Source organism: Miscanthus floridulus, chromosome 2 (assembly GCF_019320115.1).
Source record: "Miscanthus floridulus cultivar M001 chromosome 2, ASM1932011v1, whole genome shotgun sequence".
In the NCBI taxonomy this organism is placed as follows: Eukaryota; Viridiplantae; Streptophyta; class Magnoliopsida; order Poales; family Poaceae; genus Miscanthus; species Miscanthus floridulus.
This window is the reverse complement of record NC_089581.1, coordinates 42,087,974-42,112,650: the sequence shown is the minus strand read 5'-3', so window position 1 is coordinate 42,112,650 and position 24,677 is coordinate 42,087,974.

Here is a 24,677-nt window from a genome sequence, read left to right as displayed (position 1 = left end):
GTCAGGCCATTCCGGCGTGTCGTCTCCGCCATCCCCGCCGCGCCATGCCCGTCCTCCGCCACGCCTAGGGTGTGCTGGCCTAGGACACCGAGCAGGTGCTCGCCCAAGGGTGCTTGCGCGCCTCGCGCAGGTGTTCACCCGAGCTGCTGAGCATGTGCTCGCCCAAGGGCGCACCGACGAGCTCTATGCGCCGCGACGGTGTCGAGCTCTACGATTCGTCCAAGCAGCAAGGTGACATTGCGCGCTAAAAACACATGTTGCAAGAGTATATTTCAAGTGTTTCAGATGTTTCATCTGGATGTTGCAAGTTGTCGGTGTTTCGTACTAGCACCGGCAAGTAAATTTATAGTAATGCGCGTTAGGCTCGGATGGTGCGCTAAAGGACACACGATTTATACTGGTTCGGGCCGAATGTCCCTACGTCCAGTTTGTTGCTGCTCGTGTTATTAGCACCGTGAACGATTTATAGTAGGGGGTACAAACGATCGAGAGAGGGACTGGTCCCAAGTCTTTGATGGAAGGGTTAAAAGGAGGCCAAGGGCTTTGTAGCAACTTGACTGTATGTGTGTGTCTTGTGTTGTTCGATCAAAAGTCCGTCCCCTTGATGGAGGAAGCGCATCCCCTTTTATAGATGAAGGGGCTGGCTTTACAAGGATGAGGGCTTTAGGATGCGTACTCTACCTAGTCTTGTGGCTCACGTCTACGCGGCCTGGTTCTTCATTCTGATGAGTGCGAAGGTAGATAAGCGTCTACAATACTGTCGATGCCTCTGTAGAATGTCAGGTTGGTTACAGAATGCTGCCCTGCGCAGGGTATGGACTGCAGTACAGTGGTTTGACTTATGAGCCTCCCCATCCTTGCTCCGCACGCCTTCTGGTTCCTATGAGTCTTCGTCGGAGGGACGCGGGGTCGGGGTCCGGAGTAGCGCCGTGGGCAAGGTCTACTGGATTGGTGGATCTGAGGGGTTGGGAAGCGGGCTCCGCTCCCTTGGGTCCATAGCGTGGTGACGGAATATCCGTCGTTCGTGGAGATATCAAATCCTTTTCTGGAGCGTAGCGGTTGTCGTCTATCTTCGTTGGGTTCCGTGTCCCAGAGCTGAAGGCGGCGCCTACAACTCTACAGGGCGAGGAGCATGCACCTGTAATACCTTTCGGGCTCTACGGCGCCCGAAAGGGTCTAAAGCACCTGTCCCATCGTTTCCTAGCAGTACTTTTCTTGCCAGGGCGCAGGGTATGGTCCTTGGAGCCATGGTTGACCCGAACGTCTTGTCTTGCCCTTTACCCATCATCATGAGGGAACGGGGAGAAGTTGTCAGGTAAGATGAATTCAGTCTTTAGATATCGAGCAGGGCGAGGCTCGTTCCTGACCGTCGGGCGGAACAGAGACCAGTCCTTGTCTCTTGGGTGAGATCGAGCCCGCCCCTCCAGGGTCGGGCGAGGCGGAGTCTGTCCCTTAGCCCTCGGGCGAGACTGAGCCCGCCCCAAAGGCATCGGGCGAGACGGAGACTAGCCCTGAGCCCTCGGGCGGGACCGAGCCCGTCCCAAAGGCGTCGGGCGAGACGGAGACTAGCCCTGAGCCCTCAGGCGAGGCAGAGCTATCTTCAAAGGCGGGCCCCAAAGGCATCGGGCGAGATGGAGACTAGCCCTGAGCCCTCGGGCGAGGCAGAGCTATCTCAAAGGCGTCGGGCGAGGCGGAGTCTGTCCCTCAGCCCTCGGGCAAGACCGAGCCCGCCCCAAAGGCGTCGGGCGAGGCGGGACCAAACTCCTATCATTTGAACAAGGGACGTAACAGCGCCCCTATCCGTCTAGAAGTTTTTAACGTTCGATGGTTATTTGTTCCACCTTCTGGGGTACCCCGGTATTAGGTCCTCGACAGTAGCCCCCGAGCCTCTAGGTGATTCGAGTAGAACCGCCTGGAGGGTGTTTTTTGATTTCGTCGAAGTTACTTTGCCAGAGGGTGTGCGCGAGCGCACCCAATGGGTGTAGCCCCCAAGCCCTCGGGTGATTTGAGTAGAGTCGCCCGAAGGGTTGTATTGGTCCCTTCATGGGTAAGGCTGAAGGACTTAGTTTTTCGTCAACTGGATATTTTTCCGAGGGGGTCGTGGCATCCCATTCGCGGGGAACTCATTCAGGGCTGACCTAACTGGTGCTTGCGCCCTTGATTTCGGATCGTTCGCGGACCCTTCCTCAGTTGGGTCGGCCGCCGAGCTTCTGGGCCCTAGGTGGGCCAAAGAGAAAAAAGGTCTTCGTGGCTTGCATTTCCCAGGTGGGTAGAGAGTCCAGATTCGCCTGGGGAAGGCGAACCGTCCACCGTGATTTTTGGGGTGAGAGGATAGGGACTGCGCGCGCGTGTCCTGTGACATGACGCGGTGGTGCGTGTGGCAGGCCCAAAGATCGAGGCGGACGGTTGCCCTTCTCGTGTCCGTCGCCCCTATAAAACCACGGGGTTCGCCCCCAAGGTTCTGTATTTCACTCCCCTGCCTTTGCGTTCTGAAACATCCGCCGCCAATCGCCCCAGCCTCCTACGCCCGCATCGCCACCGTCAACCAGCTTGCGTTCGTGTTGCAGCCGCCATCAAGCTCACGCCTGCCCTTCTCCCCAATTGCTTTAATGGAGTTGTGGGGCAGATCTAGCATCACCCCACAGCATTTGGAGGGCCTCGTCCGCCGTGGCCTTCTCTGCCCACTATCCACCATCCAGGAGTGGCTGCTACCTGGCGACGAGGGTGAGCCGGTGCCGCCCGAAGGGTATGTCGTCTCTTTTGCCATCTTCCATGAGCGGGGATTCGTGGTACCCGTGCATAGATTCCTTCGGGGGCTACTGGATTATTATGAGGTGGAGCTGCAACATCTAACTCCCAATGGGGTTCAACATATGGCAGCGTTTGTTGCCTTGTGCGAGGGTTTCCTGGGGATCGATCCCTATTTTGATCTGTGGTGGTATTTCTTTACCATTAGTTTGTCGAAGAGGAAGATTGGAGGGAAAGATGTGAACGCGCCGATGGGATATGCCAGCATTCATCTGCGCCATACCTGGTCGAGGGGTTACCCATATATGCGTCTGGCAACATCCAACAAGGGATGGCACTCGCAGTGGTTTTATGTTAGGGATGATGCGAGTGCCACCCTACCGAGGTACATTGGACGCCTTATTGAAGATGCTCCGGAGTCGTGGAGCTGGGGCATCCAGTCCAAAGACAAGAAACACCTCTCTGACCTTCTTTCTGCCCTCTAAGCCTTGAAGGATCGGGGCGTAAAGGGGACGGGGATTATCGGCGCCTATCATGCGAGGAGGGTGGCGCCGCTGATGGCACGCGTGCTTCCCCTGCATCGGATGATGCCCGGAATGTCGTTCGAGGGGACGGTGCTTGTTGACGAGGCGCTCCCTTTTTCGGAAGTGGCACAGCGCATTAAGGAGGCGACGGAGCCGACGAAGGATTCCAAAGGCAGCATCCTCGACATTGTGTATCCGGTGCCTGGTCATCCCCCAATGCGGCCGGAACCTGGGTTCTTCGAATTCGTAAGCCCTCTTCTCCCATGCTCTTTTCTTTGTCCTAAATCTCTATTTTTTGATACTTGCTTTTGTGATGTTGGGACCAGCCGAGGGGGCTAGTCTTCAAAGATAGTCCGGTTCCGCTGCCGAAGGACAAGGCCGTGGCAGCGGTGAATCGACTCGCGGCCAAGTGGGACAAGAAAGCTAGGGAGCAGATGAAGAAGGCGAAACGACTGAAGCAGGAGGCATGGGATCGAGGAGAGGACGTGAGCAGTGAGGACAACGGCGACGATGACGATGACGACGAGGTAGCCGTCGGCGTGGATTGGGGCGTCCTAGAGGACGAGGACACGCTGACAAGTGGCCACCCGTTCGTGCAGGGACCCTTCCCGTTCCACGTAGAGGGAAGTGAATCGGTGAGGTCGGTGGAGGCCGGCGAGTCCGCCGCTTCACACGGCATGCCGGCCGAGGACCGGTGGATGGAGGAAAGCGGGCCTACCACTACTGACCCTGAGGTGATGGTGGAGGGGAGTGGCTCTGGTGCCATGCCCCACGAGACGGGGGAGGGGAGTGGCTCTGGTGCCGTGCCCCATGAGATGTTGGAGGGGAGCGGCTCTGGTGCCGCGCCCCATGAGATGATGGAGGGGAGCGGCTCTGGAGCTGCGCCCCACGAGACAATGGAGGGGAGCGGCTCTGGTGCCGCGCCCCACGAGGTGAGCCCCCCTGCCCTAGAGCAGGGGGCAGGCTCAAAATGGTCCCGCCCAGACGTGTTGGGGCAGGGATCTAGGGATCCGTCCCCAAAACGCTTTCGCCGGCCGAGGACGTCAATGTAAGCTGCTGATTCCCCTGTTTTCATCCTTGTTCCATTTCTATTTTGACATAATGGCTATTACCTTTGTGCAGGTTCTTGCGGATGGGTCACCCCCTGGGGGTGGCACCCAAGAAGAGCCTCGCCATTCAAGTGGAACGGATGGCGTCGCCTGGCGTTACCCCTGTTTCGGGCAGGAGTGGTGTCGACGTTGGAGCCGCGTTGGCCGACCCGATGGCGTCTGTGGTGGCGCCCACGCCCGCGGTGGTTACCGAGCAGGCGGCTTCCTCCATGGCGGATGTGGTACAGCCGGCCAAGGGCCGCATACCGCCAGTGGAGGTGGTCGTGACCACACCAAGCCAGGATCAACCGGGCGCAGCCGTGGTGACGCTCGAGGGCGTAGTGCAATCCATGCCACCAGGGGCCCAGGTGGATTCGCCCGTGGCGCTCGAAGCGGGCCAGATGGAGGAGGGTCCGGTCGGAGGGTCCTCGAGCGCAGTGGTGGTGCCACATAGGGTTAGGAGGGAGCCGCCCCCGGCCCCCTTATCGGGAGGAAGCCGCTCCCCCACGTGGGGGGAGCCACCGCTCCAATGGATGGCCGCCCAGGATCCGATGTCGGTTCTTCTCTCGCTCGATGATCATGCCGAGAGCATGGAGTGGGAGGGTCTTGACATCGGTATCTCGACCATGCTGGATGCCCTGGACCAGGCCAGAGGAGCCCTGCGTGAAATCGTTGTTCCTACTACCTAGGTACTCGCTTGGTTTTCTTCTTTCTTCGCATGTTTTTGTGCTTTTGCATTTCTGATACTAGTCTTCTTCCTCTTCAGATTCTTGTTGCTCGTAGCCGGAATAAATCCTGATTCCTCCGCGAGCAGAAGGCAGAATGGGATCGCCTTTCTAAGGAGGCCCGGCTACGAGCAGACATGGCCGCACAGCTTGCTACCACCTAGGAGCGGGAGGTCCAGGCACGTCAGGATGCGGAGGAGGCCCACGAGATATTTGAGGATTTGTCAACGAGGTCAAAGCTGGACATGAAGGAGATCGCCAGGCTCCGAAAGGAGTGAGATGAGCTGCTGCAGAGGAATGCCACGGCTAATGAGAAGGCCGGCGAGGTCCTAAAGGAGCTGGAGATGGAGCAAGACCTCAGGTGGAAGGCCGAGAGTAGGGCCACGACCCTTCAGCAGAAGGTGGACGAGGACGTCGAGGTGGTCTGCTCTCTCTGGGCAGATCTCGGTGACGCGATGAGCCGAAGGTTGAGCGCTAAAAACATCTCCGTCAAGCTAGAAAAAGAGCTTGCCCATGCATGAAGGGCCCTTTAGGCTAAGAGCGATGAGCACGATCTTCTGCAAGCTACGATCGGGGTGGTCCTTGATGCCCTGAAGGTGGTGGAGCCGGTGGAGACCAGCCCACTCACGGCTCGTGCCGCAGGTATCACGGCTCGGGTGGGCCAGCTTGAGGAGAGTGCTTTTCACGCCGGGATCACCCAGGCCTTCACCGTCTCCTATGCCCATTACAAGAAGGAAATCAACCTGAAGGTGATGAGCGAAGGTTTCCCGTCCACCTATGAGGATGATGAGCTGGAGGCAATGGAGAAGATGGTTGCTCCCCTTGCGAAAACCTAGCGGATAATCTGAAAGAGATGGTTCTCCCTTCGCGGGAGTAGTTAGTCAAATAATTTTGAGAACAACTTATATGTAATATGTGAACAAGTGTCGGTATTTTTGAGTCTGGACGTAGTTTCATGATTTTGCTTCGTAATTTCGTTTTGTTTGATTTTTTGTGATCTTACCAATCTGTTCCCCCGAATCTTGCCGCTGGTCTTGATGCGAGGATATTATTTCAAAAGAAGGAAGGGAGGTAGCCATACCTTAACCAGCCCCCGAGTAAGGTCCGACCCCCTGCATTTGCTGGGGTCAGGGGTTACTGGAGACCGGAACTGTGGTTTTGGTGACAGGGTCGACGAAGTCCTTAGATGGCATTGCAATATTCCTCGCCCCGTCTTCCAACAGAAATCCCCAAATGGGGACTCTATGGGCTCGGCCAGGTAGGGCCTTCGAACCTGTGTCCCTGTATTAATTGGCTCGAGCCCCCGGGCCTTGTCAGGGTCTGATAGGGGTCGGCCATAATTTGCGTGTTACCCCGTCCTCAATTTTCGTAATCGGAGGGGCTGAGTAAACGACACTTGCCTCGACGGCTCGAGTATCGCGCTCAATGAACTCACTAATGGGTACGTTCATGTGGAATTCGGGTTCATCATTTGATGATGGGGTCGACAGAGCCCTCTGGTGGCACTCCACAACTTCTTAACCCGCCTCCCGGCAGATACCCAAGCCGTTCGATAGGCTCAGGCGGCCCGATGGCCTCTCCTCGATGGAGATTCTATAGGTTTGGCTCGGGGTTAGAATCGAACAAGAAAAGGTTGAGACGTCCCTGTCCGCTTCTGAGCGGGGTCGGGTAGGGCCACTGGGGCTTGTCTCAGTTATTTCTCCCTAGCTCTGTTTGGCACGAGGCGGCCTCGAGCCCTTCGCGGGCCAGCCATTGAACCTCGGCCTACTGCCGCCTATATCGAATGAGGTGATGACAGTTTCGTGATGCGACATGAAGCGTTGGGATGTTTTGCACATGTATAATATAATTGAAATGAAGGCGGGGTCAGTAACGTTACCTTGGCGGTATGAGTGATGGAAAGCTCCTACTAGATGTGTCTGTGCAGGGTTTGGGCCCTGATGTTTGCGATGAGGTTGGAGTAACCTACATAAGAATCGCTATTCTTTGTTTTTCGTATCCCGGTGGCGGTCCGAGCCATTTAATTGACTTGGGTAGCCTGACAGCTTCTCCCTTGGGGGAGATTCTGTAGGCGGACCCCTCCAAACCCTTCTTGAGAAGGTAGGTGTCGAAGCTGGAGACGCGGGGTGTTGAGTATGATTTTTCTAGTGAACAGAAACACCGTAGCTACCGAGGCATAGGGTCTGCTAGTTCGTCCAGCTTTACTCAAAGTTTTATGCCCGTATGTCACACCCTTAGTTTCAAGCGTATGGAGGGGTCGGGTGAGGAGGATGTCTAGACTGGTAGACATCCTCGGCAGCCCCCGAGTGATGTTCATGTCCCCACCATTTGACGGGGTTGGAAGCTCGAGAATGAATTTTAACGCGTAAAGTAAGAAGGCAGAGATGCTTATCTTTCTTTGGACGTTCGTTCGTCATCTCTCCTGGGCCGAATGGCTGACCTAGGAGAGCCGTTGGGGCTCTGCTTCATAGAGGTCCTATCATCGGATCGTCTCGTGGTCCTGCCTGGGGAGGCGAAGGGTTGTCTACCCACGTGGGCGCCTTAATTACCTAGGCAGTGTCCAGTTTGACCAGGGGGGGGACACCTCATCGATCGGGGCGCATCCCGTCAGTTTCGGTGTGTCCCCTTAGGTATCTATCAGCATTAATTCCGTATTTAAGGAGGGGAAGGGAGAGGGTTTTTCGTCCAACCTTTCACCTTTCCTTAGCTGCAGCGCCTTCTCTTTAAATAGGGAGGGGGAGGGGAGTTCTCATCCCACCTCTTCTTCTAACCCTAAGCCGCTATCTCTCCTTCTTCTCCCTTTCTGTCGAATGCGTCCGTGCGTCGCGGTGGTTCCTGAGTGAAGAAGAGTAATGCCAGAGAGAGAGAAAACTCACAAATTCGCTCATGAATCTGGAGCGTGATGTTGAGCCAGAGGTTATCCAGTGTAGATGAGATGGTGCATGCCGCCCTTGCTGAGGAGTCGCTGCTGCCGAAGGAGAAGGGGCGCTGGTGGGCGCCGTACGTCGTCGACTTCGCCGTCGTTCGCTGTGCTCCTCCTTTGGTGAGGCGTTTCCTGCCCTGACGCCATTGTCAGGGTTGTGGCTGGCGATGATGGCATAGTCCCTAGATGCCCTGGTGGAGGCGTCGCTGTTGGGTTGTGGTTGACGACGATGGTGTAGTCCTCGGACTCCCCAGTGGAGGCGTCGCTGTTGGGGTTGCGGCTGACGACGATGGCGTAGTCCCCGGACGCCCCGATGGAGGCATTGTAGATGACGGCGCCTTCGAGGATCCCACGAAGCGGTGGGATATCGCCGATGGGAAGTGTGGCGTGGTGGCCGCAGTAGACGAGCTGGCCCGTGTACACGCCCCGGGCATCGCCGATGGAGAGCGTGGCGTGGCGACCACAGAAGACGAGCTGGCCCGTGTACACACCCCGGGCGTCACCGATGGAGAGCATGGCGCGACGACCGCAGAAGACGAGCTGGCCCATGTACACGCCCCGGGCATCGCCAATGGAGAGCATGGCGCGGCGATCATAGAAGACGAGCTGGCCCGTGTACACGCCCCGGGCGTCGCCGATGGAGAGCGTGGCGCGACGACCGCAGCAGTACTTGTAGTAAAGCTAAGCAGAGACTGTAATTGAATAACTTTGTGGGGAAGCCCCCGAGCAAACAGTCCTCTGAATTTACAAGTACATTAGTCCTTTTTGTAATGAAATCACTTTATAAGTGACGAATTTGTGCAAAAATGAACAAATGTACATCTTTTGCTTATGGCAAGCAATTTTTTATCTTTCTCTTTATTGTAGAAACAATTTTAGTGCCCTCCGACCCTTCTCACGGTCTAAGTTATAAGAAACTAGGAATGTGGGCGAACTAATTCTAATTAGGCTGGTGAGCAAAGAGGTTGTAGCCGCTGGGGCATGGGTGTCCCACAGTCCTACCAGTTGTATTCAGAATTGGTTCCCAAAATCTTAGCCCTTAGGATTTGTTCGTGAGAAGAATGGAAAACTTAGAGAATGTTTGCAAATATAACACAGGAGGTTTTTGCAAGCAAAATACTTGTATTACTCATGTCATATGTCAGCCCCCGAGTGAGGTCTGACCCCTCGTGACTTGCAGGGGTCGGAAGTCACTAAGGATCGAGGTTTTGTAATGACAAAAACTAATAAGGAAGAGTATACGCTTATTTTAAGGGTAAAAACGACATAGCTGCTCAATGTTCCAGGCGTTGGTGAAGACCTCGCCGTTGATGGTTTTCAACCTGTAGGCGCCCGGGCAAAGTACTTCCACGACGACGTAGGGCCCTTCCTAGGGCGGGGAGAGTTTGTGGCGGTCCTTGTTGCTCTGCACAAGGCGGAGGATGAGGTCCCCGATGTTGAAGGCTCGACCCCATACCCGTCGGCTGTGGTACCATCGCAACGCTTGCTGGTACTTAGCTGAACAGAGGAGGGCGATGTCGCGGGCTTCATCTAGCTGGTTCATGGCGTCTTGGTGAGATGCCTCGGCCCCCTATTCGTCATATGCTCTGATTCTTGGTGCTCCATAGTCGAGGTACGTTGGGAGAATGGCCTCGAAACCGTAGACCATGAAGAAAGGTGTGTAGCCAGTGGCCCAGCTAGGAGTTGTCCTTAGGCTCCAGAGCACGGCCGGGAGCTCAGCGAGCCAGCACGTGCCAAACTTGTTCAACCAGTTGAAAATTCTGGGTTTGAGGCCTTGAAGGAGCATTCCGTTTGCGCGCTCGACCTGCCCGTTCGTCCGGGGGTGTGCGATGGCTGCCCAATCGATCCGGATGTGTTGTTCATCACAGAATCGAAGGAATTTCCTACCAGTGAACTACGTGCCGTTGTCTATGATGATGGAGTTCGGTACTCCAAAGCGATGTATGATGTCAAGGAAGAACAGCACAGCTTGCTCGGATATGATCGTGGATATTGGTCGAGCTTCAATCCATTTTGTAAACTTATCTATGGTGACAAGCAGGTGAGTGAAGCCCCTGGGTGCCTTTTTGAGTGGCCCAACCAGGTCGAGCCCCCAGACCGCAAAGGGCCACATGATGGGGATCATCTGGAGAGCTTGGGACGGGAGGTGTGTTTGCCAAGCGTAGTACTGGCACCCTTCGCAGGTGCGTACAATTTGCTCTGCATCGGCTACTGCGGTGGGCCAATAGAAGCCTTGTCGGAATGTATTCCCAACCAAGGTTTTTGGTGCGGCATGATGACCGTAGACTCCACCGTGGATGTCGCCCAGTAGGAGTTTTCCCTGTTCGCAAGGGATACAGAGTTGCAGAATCCCGATGTGACTCCGTTTGTAGAGTTCGCCCTCTACAAGAATGAAGGACTTGGCGTGTCGTGCGAGCCATCGGGCTTCCATCTTATCTATCGGTAGTATGTTGTGGAGGAGGTAGTCGAGATAAAGCGTTCTCTAGTCATCGGGAGGGTTGGACTCCGCTGCTGGGTCCTCTTCAAGCTCTATGACCTCGGGGTCGGGCAGAGCAGTTGGTGGATTGACCCCTAGGGTCGGACTAGAAGGGCCATCATCGGCTTGTTCTGACCCTGCATAGCATACTGAGGGTTTGTGTTGATCACTGGCAAATACGCCTATTAGGACTGGCTCTTGGCCGGATGCTGCTTTTGCGAGCGTGTCGGTTGCTTTGTTGAGGCACCTTGGGATGTGATTGAGTTCGAGGCCATCGAATTTGTCCTCCAGCCGTCGGACTTCTTGACAGTATGCTTCCATCTTGGCGTCGTGGCAGCATGACTCTTTCATGACCTGGTTGACGACCAGCTGAGAGTCGCCCCTGACATCGAGGCATCGGATGCCCAGCTCGATGGCGATTCATAGGCCATTGACGAGCGCTTCGTATTCTGTAGTATTGTTTGATGAGGGGAAATGGAGCCGAACCATGTACCTCATGTGGACCCCAAGGGGAGATACAAAAACTAGTCCTGCTCCGACGCCCTTCTTCATCAGCGATCCGTCGAAGTACATTGTCTAGTACTCTTGATCGACGGCTGCTGGTGGCATCTGGACCTCGGTCCATTCCACGATGAAGTCAGCCAGTACCTGAGATTTGATCATTGTTCGGGGGGCATAAGAAATGCCCTGATCCATTAGCTTGAGTGCCCACTTTGCGGTTCTTCCCATAGCGTCATGGCTATAGATGACCTCACCGAGGGGGAATGACATCACTACTGTCACGGGGTGTGACTTGAAGTAGTGGCGTAGCTTTGTTTTGATGATGAGGACGGTGTAGAGGAGTTTCTAGATTTGGGAGTAGCGGGTTTTGGAGTCGGATAACACCTCGCTGATGAAATATACAGGGCGCTGCACCTTGAAGGCGTGCCCCTCTTCCTCTCGCTCTACTACTAAGGCAGAGCTAACCACTTGGGTGGTGGCCGATATATACAGTAGGAGGGATTCTCCATTGCATGGAGGGACTAGAACCGGCGGTTTAGTTAAAAATCGCTTAACCATGTCAAGTGCCTCCTGAGCCTCGGCTGTCCACTCAAAGTGGTCAGCTTTCTTTAGGAGTCGATAAAGGGGGAGTCCTCGTTCGCCGAGGCACGAAATGAATCGGCTAAGGGCGGCAAGGCACCCTGTGATCCGCTGAACCCCCTTTATGTTTTGGATCGGGCCCATCCTTATGATGGCTGATATTTTCTCCAGGTTGGCTTCGATGCCACGCTCGGAGACGATGAAGCCGAGCAGCATGCCCCTCAAGACCCCGAAAACACATTTTTCGAGATTGAGTTTGATGCCGTTTGCCTGGAGTTTTGCAAAGGTTTGTTCAAGGTCGGCGACAAGGTGGTCAGCTCATTTGGATTTGACTACGATGTCATCGACATAGGCCTCAACGGTTCGCCCGATGAGGTCTCCGAAGCAGTTGAGCATACAGTGCTGGTACATTGCTCTAGCATTCTTCAGACCGAACGGCATTGAAATGTAGCAAAACGATCCGAAGGGGGTGATAAAAGATGTCACGAGCTGGTCGGACTCTTTCATCGTGATTTGGTGGTAGCCAGAGTATGCGTCAAGAAAGCAGAGGGTCTCGCACCCTGAGGTGGAGTCGACTATTTGGTCTATTCATGGCAATGGAAACGGATCCTTTGGACACACTTTGTTGAGGCCGGTGTAATCGACACACATTCTCCATTTCCCGCTCTTTTTTCGCATAAGAATGGGATTTGCTAACCACTCTGGGTGGTATACTTCCTTAATGAATCCTGTGGCTAGCAGTTTGGCTATCTCTTCGCCGATGGCCCTACGTTTCTCCTCATCGAAGCGGCGCAGGCGTTGTTTCACCGGCTTGGAGCCTGGGTGAATTTTTAAGGTATGCTCGGCGACCTCCCTCAGGATGCTCGGCATATCCGAGGGTTTCCATGCAAAGATGTCTTTGTTCTCGCGGAGGAAGTCGACGAGCGCACTTTCCTATTCGGAGGAGAGCGCGATCCTGATACGGACTTTTTTCCCTCGGAGTTGCTGGGATCTAGGAGGACCTCCTTGGGTCCTTCCATCGATTCGAACGATCCGGATGACCTCTTCGCGTTGGGTGCCCCTTCAATGACCTCCTCCCTGAGGGTGGTGAGCTCTTCGGAGGCGATGACTGCGGATGCGTGTTCGCAGCATTCGACTTCATACTCGTAAGCGCACTGGAAGGAGGTGCCGATGGTGATGACCCCGCGGGGGCCTGGTATCTTCAGCTTAAGGTACATATAATTGGGAACGGACATGAACTTCGCGTAGCATGGTTGTCCCAGGATGGCATGGAAAGTCCCCAGGATCCCCACTACGTCGAAGGTGAGGGTCTCAGTCCGGTAATTGGACTGATCCCCAAAAGTGATGGGCAGATCGATCTGCCCTAGTGGCACGGCTTGCCTACCAGGTACGATGCCATGGAAAGGTGCTTGGATGGGACGGAGGTTCATTCGGTCGACGCCCATCTCGTCGAGCATCTTGGCGTACATGATGTTAAGGCCGCTGCCTCCATCCATCAGTACTTTGGTGAGCCGCTTTGGACCGATGATCGGATCGACGACAAGCGGGTACCTTCCCGGGTGTGGGACGACATCTAGATGGTCGGTCCGGTCGAAGGTTATGGTGGATTCCGACCACCGGAGGAAGGCTGGTGTGGCCGGTCCGGCGGTATAGACCTCGCGACGCATGACCTTCTGGCAGCGCCTGGAGTCATAGGCCGTTGATCCTCCGAAGATCATGAGGGCGCCGATCGGTGTTGGGAAGGCGTCGTCCTTCTCCTCTGCGTCATCTATGGTGGGAACAGGTTCCTTCCCCTGCTCCCCTTTGTTAAGGCCCCTGGCCAAGTACTTGCGCATGAGGCCGCAATCCTTGTATAGATGCTTGGCGGGGAAGGCGTGGTTTGGGCATGGCCCCTCGAGCATTTTCTCGAAGTGGTTCGGAGTGCCCTCCGCGGGCTTCTGGCCACCTTTGCGGTTGGCAGCGGCCACGAGCGAGTTGTCGCACCATTGCTTCTTATTTTTCCTTTTGGCGGGACGGTTGGAGGCGCCTTCACCGACGTCCTCGTCTTGCCTTGTCTTTCCATCGAAGCGATCAAAGATGGCTCCGACTGCCTCCTCTCCAGAGGCGTGACTGGTAGCGATGTCCAGGAGTTCCTTGGTAGTCCATGGGCCCCTGCATCCTAGCTTTTGGACCAGGGATTCATAGGTTGTCCCAGACAGAAAGGCTCCTATCACGTCGGCGTCGGCGACGTTTGGGAGCTCATTGCACTGCCAAGAGAAGCTCCGGATGTACCCGCGAAGGGTTTCATCGGCCTTCTGGCGGCAGTTCTTGAGGTCCCATGGGTTTCTAGGGTGTTTGTACGTGCCCTGGAAGTTGCCCACAAAGATCTCCGTCAGATCCGCCCAACTCTGAATGGCATTGGACGATAGGTGCTCCAGCCATGCTCATGCCGAATCGGCCAAGAACAGTGGGAGATTGCGAATAATGAAATCGTCATCACTTGCACCACCGGCCTAACATGCAAGCCGATAGTCTTCGAGCCAAAGCCCAGGATTTGTTTCGCCAGAATATTTAGGGATGTTGGTAGGCGGTCAATACCTTAGGGGGAACACAGCGTTGAGGATGTGTCGGCCAAAGGCCTGAGGGCCTGGTAGGCCAGGGCTCGAGCTTCGATCCTCGTTGCTGTTGTAGCGTCTGCCACATCGGGGATGGTAGCCGCGGCGTGCTGCCTCTCCTGGGTCGCCGTGGGCGCGTTTGCGAGCATCGATGGTGCTACATACGTCGTGGTCATGGCCGAGGCGTTGATGCACTAGGACGGCGGAGGGCTGCCTGGCAGTGTTTGGTGAACAGACGCGTCCTTGGTGGGACGCACTGAGGGCGTGCGCTGGTTGGTGTCGGGTTCGCGTCATTGAGACAATGAACTTTCCGCCTACTGCGCCACCGCACGCTCGAGCAACGTGCAAATTTCTCGACGGGCGCGGTGATCCTCGGACGTTGCAGCCTCCGGAAGGCCATGCAGCAAGGCGGTTGCTGCGGCGATGTTCTGGCTGGCTCAGGCAAAGTGAGGAAGGGTCCCGTCATCAGTGAGGATCCTTTGGTGTACGGTGCGGGCCGTGGCGCGTGCGTGCCCCCTGTCTTTGCGGCGTTCAATCTCGCGATTGATGTCCGCGTACTCTCGGACGAGCCCCTGCCCGTCCTCATCAATCTCTTGCTGACAGGCCCTCAGCTGCTCCATCCTTAGGCGAGATGGGGCTACCGTCTCTTCCCCGGATCCACCGTCAGGGTTGTTTGTAGGGGTGACCTCTTCCCTGGAGACACTTTCAACATGACCCTCGAGGGTCTACGCCATGAAGCATTCCCGGGAAGGGTGGTGGCTCCCCCTACTAGAATCCGAGCTGGAGAATGATCCTGGCTCCTCATTGAGAAGCTCGTAGAGGGTCTCCGTATCTTGCTCAATTGCCCCCACGAACTTGATGTTCATGGGTGACTGAACCATATGTAGTGCCAGAAGGTGGCTAGTGGTTGGAGACCGAACGGAAACGCTGTCGGGGCGCTCCATATGGGACCTTTCGGACACTGGGTGACATTGTGAGAGGCCTCCCTTGATGACTGGGTCCAAGGGAGTTGCCCGGTGGGCCCTCAAGCCTAAGGCGGCTGAGGTTGACGGAAGGAAGAGATGGGGCGGCTGTGTGAGTCAGCGCCAGCTCTCCTCCTAGTGTGATGATGAAATCCAGGTCGCCGAAACGCACGTGTGCGCTCGGGGCCCAGCTGATTGCGTGGGTGGCCATCCGAGGCCTAATTTGGAACGCGCAAGCTCCCCTACCTGGCGCACCAACTGTTGGTGTTTCGTACAAGCACCGGCAAGTAAATTTATAGTAATGCGCGTTAGGCTCGGATGGTGCGCTAAATGACACAAGATTTATACTGGTTCGGGCCGAATGTCCCTACGTCCAGTTTGTTGCTACTTATGTTATTAGCACCATGAACGATTTGTAGTAGGGGGTACAAACGATCGAGAGAGGGACTGGTCCCAAGTCTCTGATGAAGGGTTGAAAGGAGGCCAAGAGCTTTGTAGCAACTTGACTGTATGTGTGTGTGTGTCTTATGTTGTTCGGTCAAAAGTCCATCCCCTTGATGGAGGAAGCGCATCCCCTTTTATAGATGAAGGGGCTGGCTTTACAAGGATGAGGGCTTTAGGATGCGTACTCTACCTAGTCTTGTGGCTCACGTCTACGCAGCCTGGTTCTTCATTCTAATGAGTGCGAAGGTAGATAAGCGTCTACAATACTGTCGATGCCTCTGTAGAATGTCAGGTTGGTTACAGAATGCTGCCCTGCGCAGGGTATGGGCTGTAGTACAGTGGTTTAACTTATGAGCCTCCCCATCCTTGCTCCGCACACCTTCTGGTTCCTATGAGTCTTCGTCGGAGGGACGTGGGGTCGAGGTCCAAAGTAGCACCGTGGGCAAGGTCTGCTAGATTGGTGGATCTAAGGGGTCGGGAAGCAGGCTCCGCTCCCTTGGGTCCATAGCGTGGTGACGGAATATCCGTCGTTCGTAGAGATATCAAATCCTTTTCTAGAGCATAGCGGTTGTCGTATATCTTCGTTGGGTTCCGTGTCCCAGAGCTGAAGGCGGTGCCTACAACTCTATAGGGCGAGGAGCGTGCACCTGTAATACCTTTCGAGCTCTGCGGTGCCCAGAAGGGTCTAAAGCACATGTCCCATTGTTTCCTAGTGGTACTTTTCCTGCCAGGGCGCAGGGTATGGTCCTTGGAGCCATGGTTGACCCAAACGTCTTGTCTTGCCCTTTACCCATCATCATGAGGGAACGGGGAGAAGTTGTCAGGTAAGATGAATTCAGTCTTTAGATATCGAGCAGGACGAGGCTCGTTCCTGACCGTCGGGTAGAGCAGAGACCAGTCCTTGTCTCTTGGGCGAGATCGAGCCCACCCCTCCGGGGTCGAGTGAGGCAGAGTCTGTCCCTTAGCCCTTGGGTGAGACCGAGCCCGCCCCAAAGGCGTTGGGCGAGACGGAGACTAGCACTGAGCCCTCGGGTGAGACCGAGCCCGTCCCAAAGGCGTCGGGCGAGACAGAGACTAGCCCTGAGCCCTCGGGCGAGGCAGAGCTATCTTCAAAGGCGGGCCCCAAAGGCGTCGGGCGAGACGGAGACTAGCCCTGAGCCCTCGAGCAAGGCAGAGCTATCTCAAAGGCGTCGGGCGAGGCGGAGTCTGTCCCTCAGCCCTCGGGCGAGACCGAGCCCGCCCCAAAGGCATCGGGCAAGGTAGGACCAAACTCCTGTCATTCAAACAAGGGACGTAACGGCGCCCCTATCCGTCCAGAAGTTTTTAATGTTCGGTGGTTATTGGTTCCACTTTCTGGGGTACCCCAGTATTAGGTCCCCGACATAAGTGTTTCATGTGGATGTTGCAAAGTAGATCGAGATGTTACATATATTGTAATGGCTATACACGTATGTTGCAAGTATGTTTTCCAAATATTTTAGTTGTTTCATCTGGATGTTGCATATGTTGCAGTGGCTATACACGTATGTTGCAAGTGTATGTTCCAAATATTTCACCCATTTCAGATGTATGTTGCAAGTGTTTTTATCTGGACGTTGCTTATGTTGCCGTGGTTATACACATATGTTGCAAACGTATGTTTTACTTGTTTCACCTTATTTCAGTATGTTGCAACAGGTGCGGATCCCCATGCACTATGACTCGTGGGCAAGCACGCGCTGCACGAGGCGCCCCTGCACCACTAGGCGTGGTCCCCCACAGTGGAGCATGCAACCAGCTTAACACATGTGCATGCGCGCTGTGCTCCCTCCCTCTCTCTCGCATTGGGGCACGCGTGCTGTGCTCTCTCGCATTGGGTACGCTGGGTCTGTCACATGCAGGTGGGGTCTCTCGCATTGGGGCACACATGTTGTGCTATCTCTCTCTCTCTCTTGCATTAGGGTACGCGCGTTGTGTTCCCTCTCTCTCTCGCATGCAGCTAGGTGGGCAGGAGGAGGCATGGGGTGTAGCAGGAGGAGGAGGCGTGTGTTCCAAAAAAAGGCAAGAGGAGGTGCAGGGCACATCACGCGCGGGTCCGTCCAGACGTCCAGACACTAGCATAGCTACCAACAAAAACTATAACAATTTCTCCATTGCTATTCAAAATTATGCCTTTCCTTCGTTGCCATTTATATAGATTTTTTCCTTTATTACCATTCTATTAATTTTAAACTAATGACGTTAAGCTCTTCTATAAAGCCATTGTCTTACATGCTATCGCTTATCCAATCTGACGTTAAGCGGTAGTATAAAATCACCTCGTGCGAGTCATGATTTGTGACCCAGCGGATCATCATTCCATCACAGGCTATTGCATCTTTCTTGGATCTTCTCCTATTGCATGGAAGTCCAAGAAGCAAGTAGCTATATCTCGTTCTAGTATAGAGGCAGAACTTCGAGCACTTATAACTACCACTTCAGAGATTGTATGGCTTCGATTGTTGTTGGCTGATTTTGGTATTTCCTATGATGCCCCCACACCACTTCTCTATGATAATACAGGAGCTATACAGATTGCTAATGATCCTGTGAAGCAGGACTTACAAAGCATATTGGGGTTGATGCCTTCTTCACTCTTTCTCATTGTCATCAACAAATCATTGCTCTCCAGTATATGCCCTCAGAGTTTCAGTTGTCAGATTTTTTCATTGTAGCATAAACCAGAGAGCAGCATCGACTTCATTTACTCAAACTCAATGCTTCAGATCCTCTAGTTCTACCTTGAGTTTGAAGGGGGTGTTAAGCGTACGAAGGCCCATGAGGCTATATATATATACCAATAGTGGAGGATCCCATTCTCTTAAATCCCAAGGTTAGTAACATCTGCAGCATAGCAATACCATTAGAATGTAAGTTACTAACCCAAACGAGTCCCAGTCGGATCCTGACACATCATTCTAAGCCAAATCCTGAATTAGTCCCAATCTAACTTACTACCCATCATTGCGATTACAAATCAAACAAATCACTATACCCGTACTTATTTCCGAGGAATTTCAATAAACAGATCATTCAAAATTTTAATCCACACAACCTTACCCATCCTCGTATGACTACACAAATTGTGCTGAATTTTCGTTGAATAATCCAAGACATTCCCGCCAAACCGGCAAACCCACATCAAGTGATTCTACCAAAATACAAATCAAACCTATCATAAATAATAATAATTCAAGAAATCTCGACCAATATAACATCCCAAACAAAGTGATTATACCAATCAAACCAATCATTCTACCCAAACTTATACCAAAATTTTCATGGCCCCCAAAATCATTCCTAATAACTTTCCACATGTAGCCTACCCTCCCCAATCTGATAATACGGTTACCCAAGTTTTCGACAAAAATAATCACACACATTCCCACCAGTACCACATCCAAACAAATCGATTCTACCAGAATGATATCATAAATAGCCCAAACAGAAGCAAACAACAAACATTCCCACAACAGGGAAACAACTTGCTCCAAGTCTGACGCGGATGATGTCGGGGCCGTGTGAAAGCGCAAACTGGATGGCGACGAGCAGGTCTTGGTTCGCCTTGATTTTCAGATTGGCGTCGTTGATCCTGACGTTGGTCTGGTTCATAGTGCCTCGCACTGCCGCTTCCGCCTCCACCTTGTGCGCGATCACCTCTGGATTGAACACCTGGAACGTGTGGGGCCCCTGAGGCCCACTTGCACGCGGTGGCTAATCTCAAGGGCGTCGGGGGATGTTGTGGTCGACGTGGATCTACAGATTCAATGGGCCCTCTCCCTTAAAGTGCTCATCAATCATCTCCATTGAAGACACAACCACCTTGCAAAGCGACTGGTCCATGGCTACGTGGGGAGGTGGCTGGCTTTTGATGGTAAGATTTGGGTAGGGCCGATTTTATAATTTAGCCCCTTTTTGTAAAAATTTAACATTTATACTCCTAGGCGCCAAAAATCTAGATTTTGACCCTTTTCTCGATGTCGTTGTAGGGTCGAGATGGTGGACTAGAGGGAGGGTGAATAGTCCTTTCTAAAAATTAATCGCACCGGCTAACCGAAACTAATTAAACCTATCGGTCTAGCCAAGACTACACCCCTCTATCTAAATTCTCAAGCACCTTATAAAGATCCTAATATGAGCCACTAAGGTGCCAAGCTAGGCAGAGTTCACCTAAACAATTCTAGTTAGCAAGGTCACACAAACTTATGCAACTAGTACTCAAGCAACCGAGGAGCTTCTACACATGCTAGTATGCAAAGCACACAAAGCCTAAGCTCACTAGCAATGCTCAATAGCAAGGCTACACAAGCCAAACTAGAGAGCTTAAATTACTTAGCTACACAAACTAAGCAATGTAACTAGCAAGGCTACACAAGCCAACTAGTAATGCAAAAGAGCAACTACTTTGCTAAAAAACAAACTAGCTACACAAGAGCAACAACAACACAAGCACAATATATCAACAAGTACATACAAGCTTGTGTATGCAGATTGCAAACCAATGGAAAGATATGATGACGCGATGATTTTTATTCCGAGGTTCGGTGGTTTGCCAACCACTTAATCCCCGTTGAGACAAGCTAAAGGTTGTCGCTGGTCCTCTTGCTAGTGGTAACCTGCAAATCACACTATCCCACGTGGAGTGCTCACTACGCGCTCTAGCACTTGATGTGGATGAACCACTTGACGCTCTTCATGTCTCGCTCAAGTAGAATTGCTCTTCATGTCTCCCACGGGGCAAGCACAACACCCCTCACAAAGCACTTATCCATAGCACCGCACATGCTTCTTGTGGGCTTCATGACAGAGACATGCCACCAAGCCATCTAGGAGGTGACAACATCCAAGAGTAATAAGCACCACCGGCTTGCAACTCGATCACCTAGTGCCACTCGATGCAACCACTCAATGCAACGTACTAGGAATTGCTCACTTCACAATCGGATCACACTCTTGCAAGCACAAGTGAGTTAGAGGGCTCCCAAGTACTCTCCAAGCATGGACACTAAGTCCCCAAGGTGCTCAACCGCTCAAAGGGCCACCCACCATCTCCTTTTATATACCACAAAGGCCAACTAGCCGTTGGGCAAAAAGTTGCCTAGTCACGTGTACACCGGACATGTCAGGTGTACACGTAACCCCTGCACCGGACATGTCAGGTGCATATATAACGGCTATATCCAACATTTGAAAAACTAGCCGTTACACGTAGTCAGAGAACCGGTGCACCGTACAACACCGGATATGTACACCGGACATGTCAGGTGTATATATGACTTCATGTGCCAAGAAAACAACCTCTTCGAAACCCCTATCCGGTGCAATATCCGGTGCCACACTAGATATGTCCGGTGTATATATAACCTCTATATATACCCTATCCAGTGTGGTATCCGATGCCACATCGTATATGTCCGGTGTATATATAGCCTCAATATATACCCTATCTAGTGCCTCCCATCCGATGCACATTGGACATGTAGGTGCTATATATGACTTGCACGTATACAAGTCATGAACCTACCCTCTGCCGTCTCCAATGCACCATAGCCGGTGTGTACCTAACATAGCCGGTGCACACTGAATAGCTGCCAACACCACCAAGTGTACACCATATTATGCAAGTGTGTTAGCATTTCACAAACATTTTTTTCAAAGGAATTTTCTCTCTTTTTACCACGCCACTCGATACTAGCACGCATGCAAAGTTAGATCGCTCAAGTGGCACTGGATGACCGATGTGCAAACAAATTCACCCACCCGGTCATGCACTTCTCTATACAACCTTTGACCGATGAAAATGAAACGCCCTACAATTATACCTTTGCCTTGCGCATTCAATTCCATCTTCTCCAATATTGATGCTACACAAGCACCAACCAACATCACCAAATGATATGATCCACTTCATATCATCATGTGACCTTTTGTTCATCAATCACAACCTTGCTAGCTCTTCACCGTTGCTCTTGTCCATCGGCGCCAAGTCATTGCCCAAACTTTTTCGCCATGTGCGGTGCGTCGCTCCAAAGCCTCCGATTTGCCTTTCACACTTGCAACCGGTGCATCGACGCTAAGCCTTGTCTTGATCTTCTCCACCGAGCCACATGACTCCATGTCATGTCTCATATGCAATGAGCTCCTTTATCACATGTGTGAGCATTACAACATATCCAAGCCATTTCCACCTCCATGGCTCAAGTTGCTCACATTAGTATATTGTGGACTAATTACCTGTGTATCTCACATAAACACATATTAGTCCACCTATGTTGTCACTCAATTTACCAAAACCAAACAAAGACCTTTTAGCTATGACCTACGCCGTCGAGGTAACACATCTTGCCGCCATAGGCCATGGCACCGAGGTCGGAGGCCTAGGATTGCGTGCCTGACGATGTGGTGCTGACATGGCCAGAGCTCGACGCCATAATTCATGGCGCCATGATCTATGGCGCCATGAATTATGGCACTGAGCTTTGGCCATTAAACTTAGTTTGTGATTTTACCATGGGATAGACCTGGAAAAAATGCCATGGGATAGACATGAGAAAATGGATGAGTCTGAATTTTCCTATGACTTGGATGACGTTCTAAATTTTGACCATGAGGTAGACCTACTAAATTTCGCCAGCCACGTAATCCCTGGCCTCTGACCTCGGTGCCATGACCTATGGCATTGAGACATGTTACCTCGGCACCGTAGGTCACGGCGCTAAGAAAAGGGTCGAAATCTAGATTTTTGACGCCTAGGGATATAAATGTGAAATTTTCATGTAAAAAGGGCTAAATTGCAAAAAAAAATCGAAGGGCAGGCGGGCAGGGCGGGGGGCGGTGGTGGTTGCGGAAGCGGAGTCCGGTGTCCACTTCTGTTCTTCCAACGGCTGAGATTCCCCTAGCACCGCAGTGTACACCGACGGATGCGCGACGCGTCATCAATCTGTGAAATGCCCAGGCCTTCGCCGTGGGGTCCCATACGTTTTGGGTGGGTGAATTGGAGGGTGAGGGGAGAAGCTTCCAAAGGCGGTTTCGCAGGCATGAGCCACTGAACCGTGGCACCCACAGAACCTACCGTTGACTCACGTCGTCTCAGCTCACGTGCTCATCGCGACGAGGTGGTCACGTGCACTACTCGCAGCGGTTCGTCATGAACACACCAGCCGCCGATATTATTGGCGATCACGATCGATGCTGAGGCCATGTTTAGGAGAGCTTCTCTGAGTCTTGCTTACAAGCTGAGCAGGCTTATCTGATAAGTCACGATCTGGAGAATCTGCTGTTTGAATAAGCTGGGCGTTTGTTGTCCTGATTATTTCTGGTAGATTGTCTGCCCTGGATACAAAATGACCTATGTACCCTTGAGGCCGATGATCTGAAGGCAATGATGACAATATTTGTAAAGTTTAAGAGAGAAATATGGTTCATTAAGATCCATTGTACAATAATAGTCCAAAATAATACCCATTTGATTAATGTAATTGCTACAAAATACTCAAGTTCCTAACAATATATCACCCAACCAAAGCAGAAGCAATAGCATTACGGAAAGCGTCCATATCCATATCATGCGCCAAAACAATACCATCAGCTGTAGGAACTTGGGACCCAACACCACTACCATCTTCCACATAGGTTTTGAAATATTCATCATTTATGTCATTGTCTTTAATGAAATTATGGAGAGCCATGCAAGCAAAGATAATCATTGATTGCTTCTCAATTGGATAGCCAGGTAACTGCAAGAGAATGCACAGCTTCATCTTGAGAACTCCAAATGACCACTCAATCACATTTCGGAGGGATGCATGAGTCGCCCACATCTATTTCTCACGCCGCCCTTGTCGCCTACATCGACCACGAAGGGTGGGGCTGCTCATTTGCGCACGCGGCGCACCACCTTGTGCTCTCGCGTGCCCTGCGTCGTAGTGCGCCCGCCGGGGCAAAGTAGGTGTTGGTCCGCATGCTGTCTCATGGACGCTGTCGCCTATCGAGGAGCATCGATGTGGGATGCTGTCGAGGAGTGGCGCTATCGAGAAGCTTCGTGCAGACACTGTCTTGGAGCCCTACTGGATTATCGTTGAGGATTACTACCCCGGCCTGCTATCGAGGGCTACAACGATGCGGCATGCAGTGTGCGGCGGAGCGGGAGGGCGGTGATGGTGTGCGAGTGCGATGCATGGCGCATTGTGTGGGATGGCGGCGGCGTGTGTCAAGTGGAAGGTTACGGTGGCTCGGCTTTGACTAGTGAACGCGAAGCCTTGAGAATCGAGAACAACTTTTTTGAACCGTCGGATGGTGTCTGTACGTCAGATATGGGCATAGAAGTCACTCCGTGACTACTCTCTAATGGTAGTGACAATGAAGGAACAACAAATTTAAAACCGATGGCAACGAATGAAACACATAATTTTCAATAGCAGTGAGGAGATTGTTATAAACTTTAGTGATACTGAAGGAATTTTCTCGATTCTGTGGAACTGGTGTCCATCAATCCATGCCTACGCCCGTACGTATGCCATACGCGACGTCCGTCACTGCCACGTGTCCATGCTGCCATGCTGGCAAACAGAATCCAACGTGGAGACGCAACGACAGCTTGAAGCTCCTCAGCGGATCAGCTCGTTTTGCTCGATGGCTCGGGTCGGCCTGGCCCGGCCCGGACGTGTACATCGTTTTGCTCGATCGGGTCGCAACTTTTCGACGCGCGTCTCAAGATGTACAGAAAGCCCACGGTCCAGTGGCCCTGCACCAAGCCCAGATTTTTGGCCCAGCCAAAGCAAAAGCAGGACTTGCCCGGGCCAGCACAGACCGATAGTCTTGGGCTGGCGTCGCGTGGCCCAGCAACAGGGCGGACGGGCGACCGCTTCTGAAACGAAAGGACTTTCTCGATTTTCTTCCCGTAGTCCAGTCCACCTATCTCTCTAAGCTGAGTCCGAACGTACCTGAAGTCGCAACGTAACTTACCTTCGGCATCCAGCCATTGAAATCAGATCCAATGGTTCAAACCAGATCCAGCCTTTCAGCAATCATTCAGACATAGGTAAACGTAAAAACAGCAGCGAAGCAGTTCAGTCAGACAGATACATAGCAGCTCA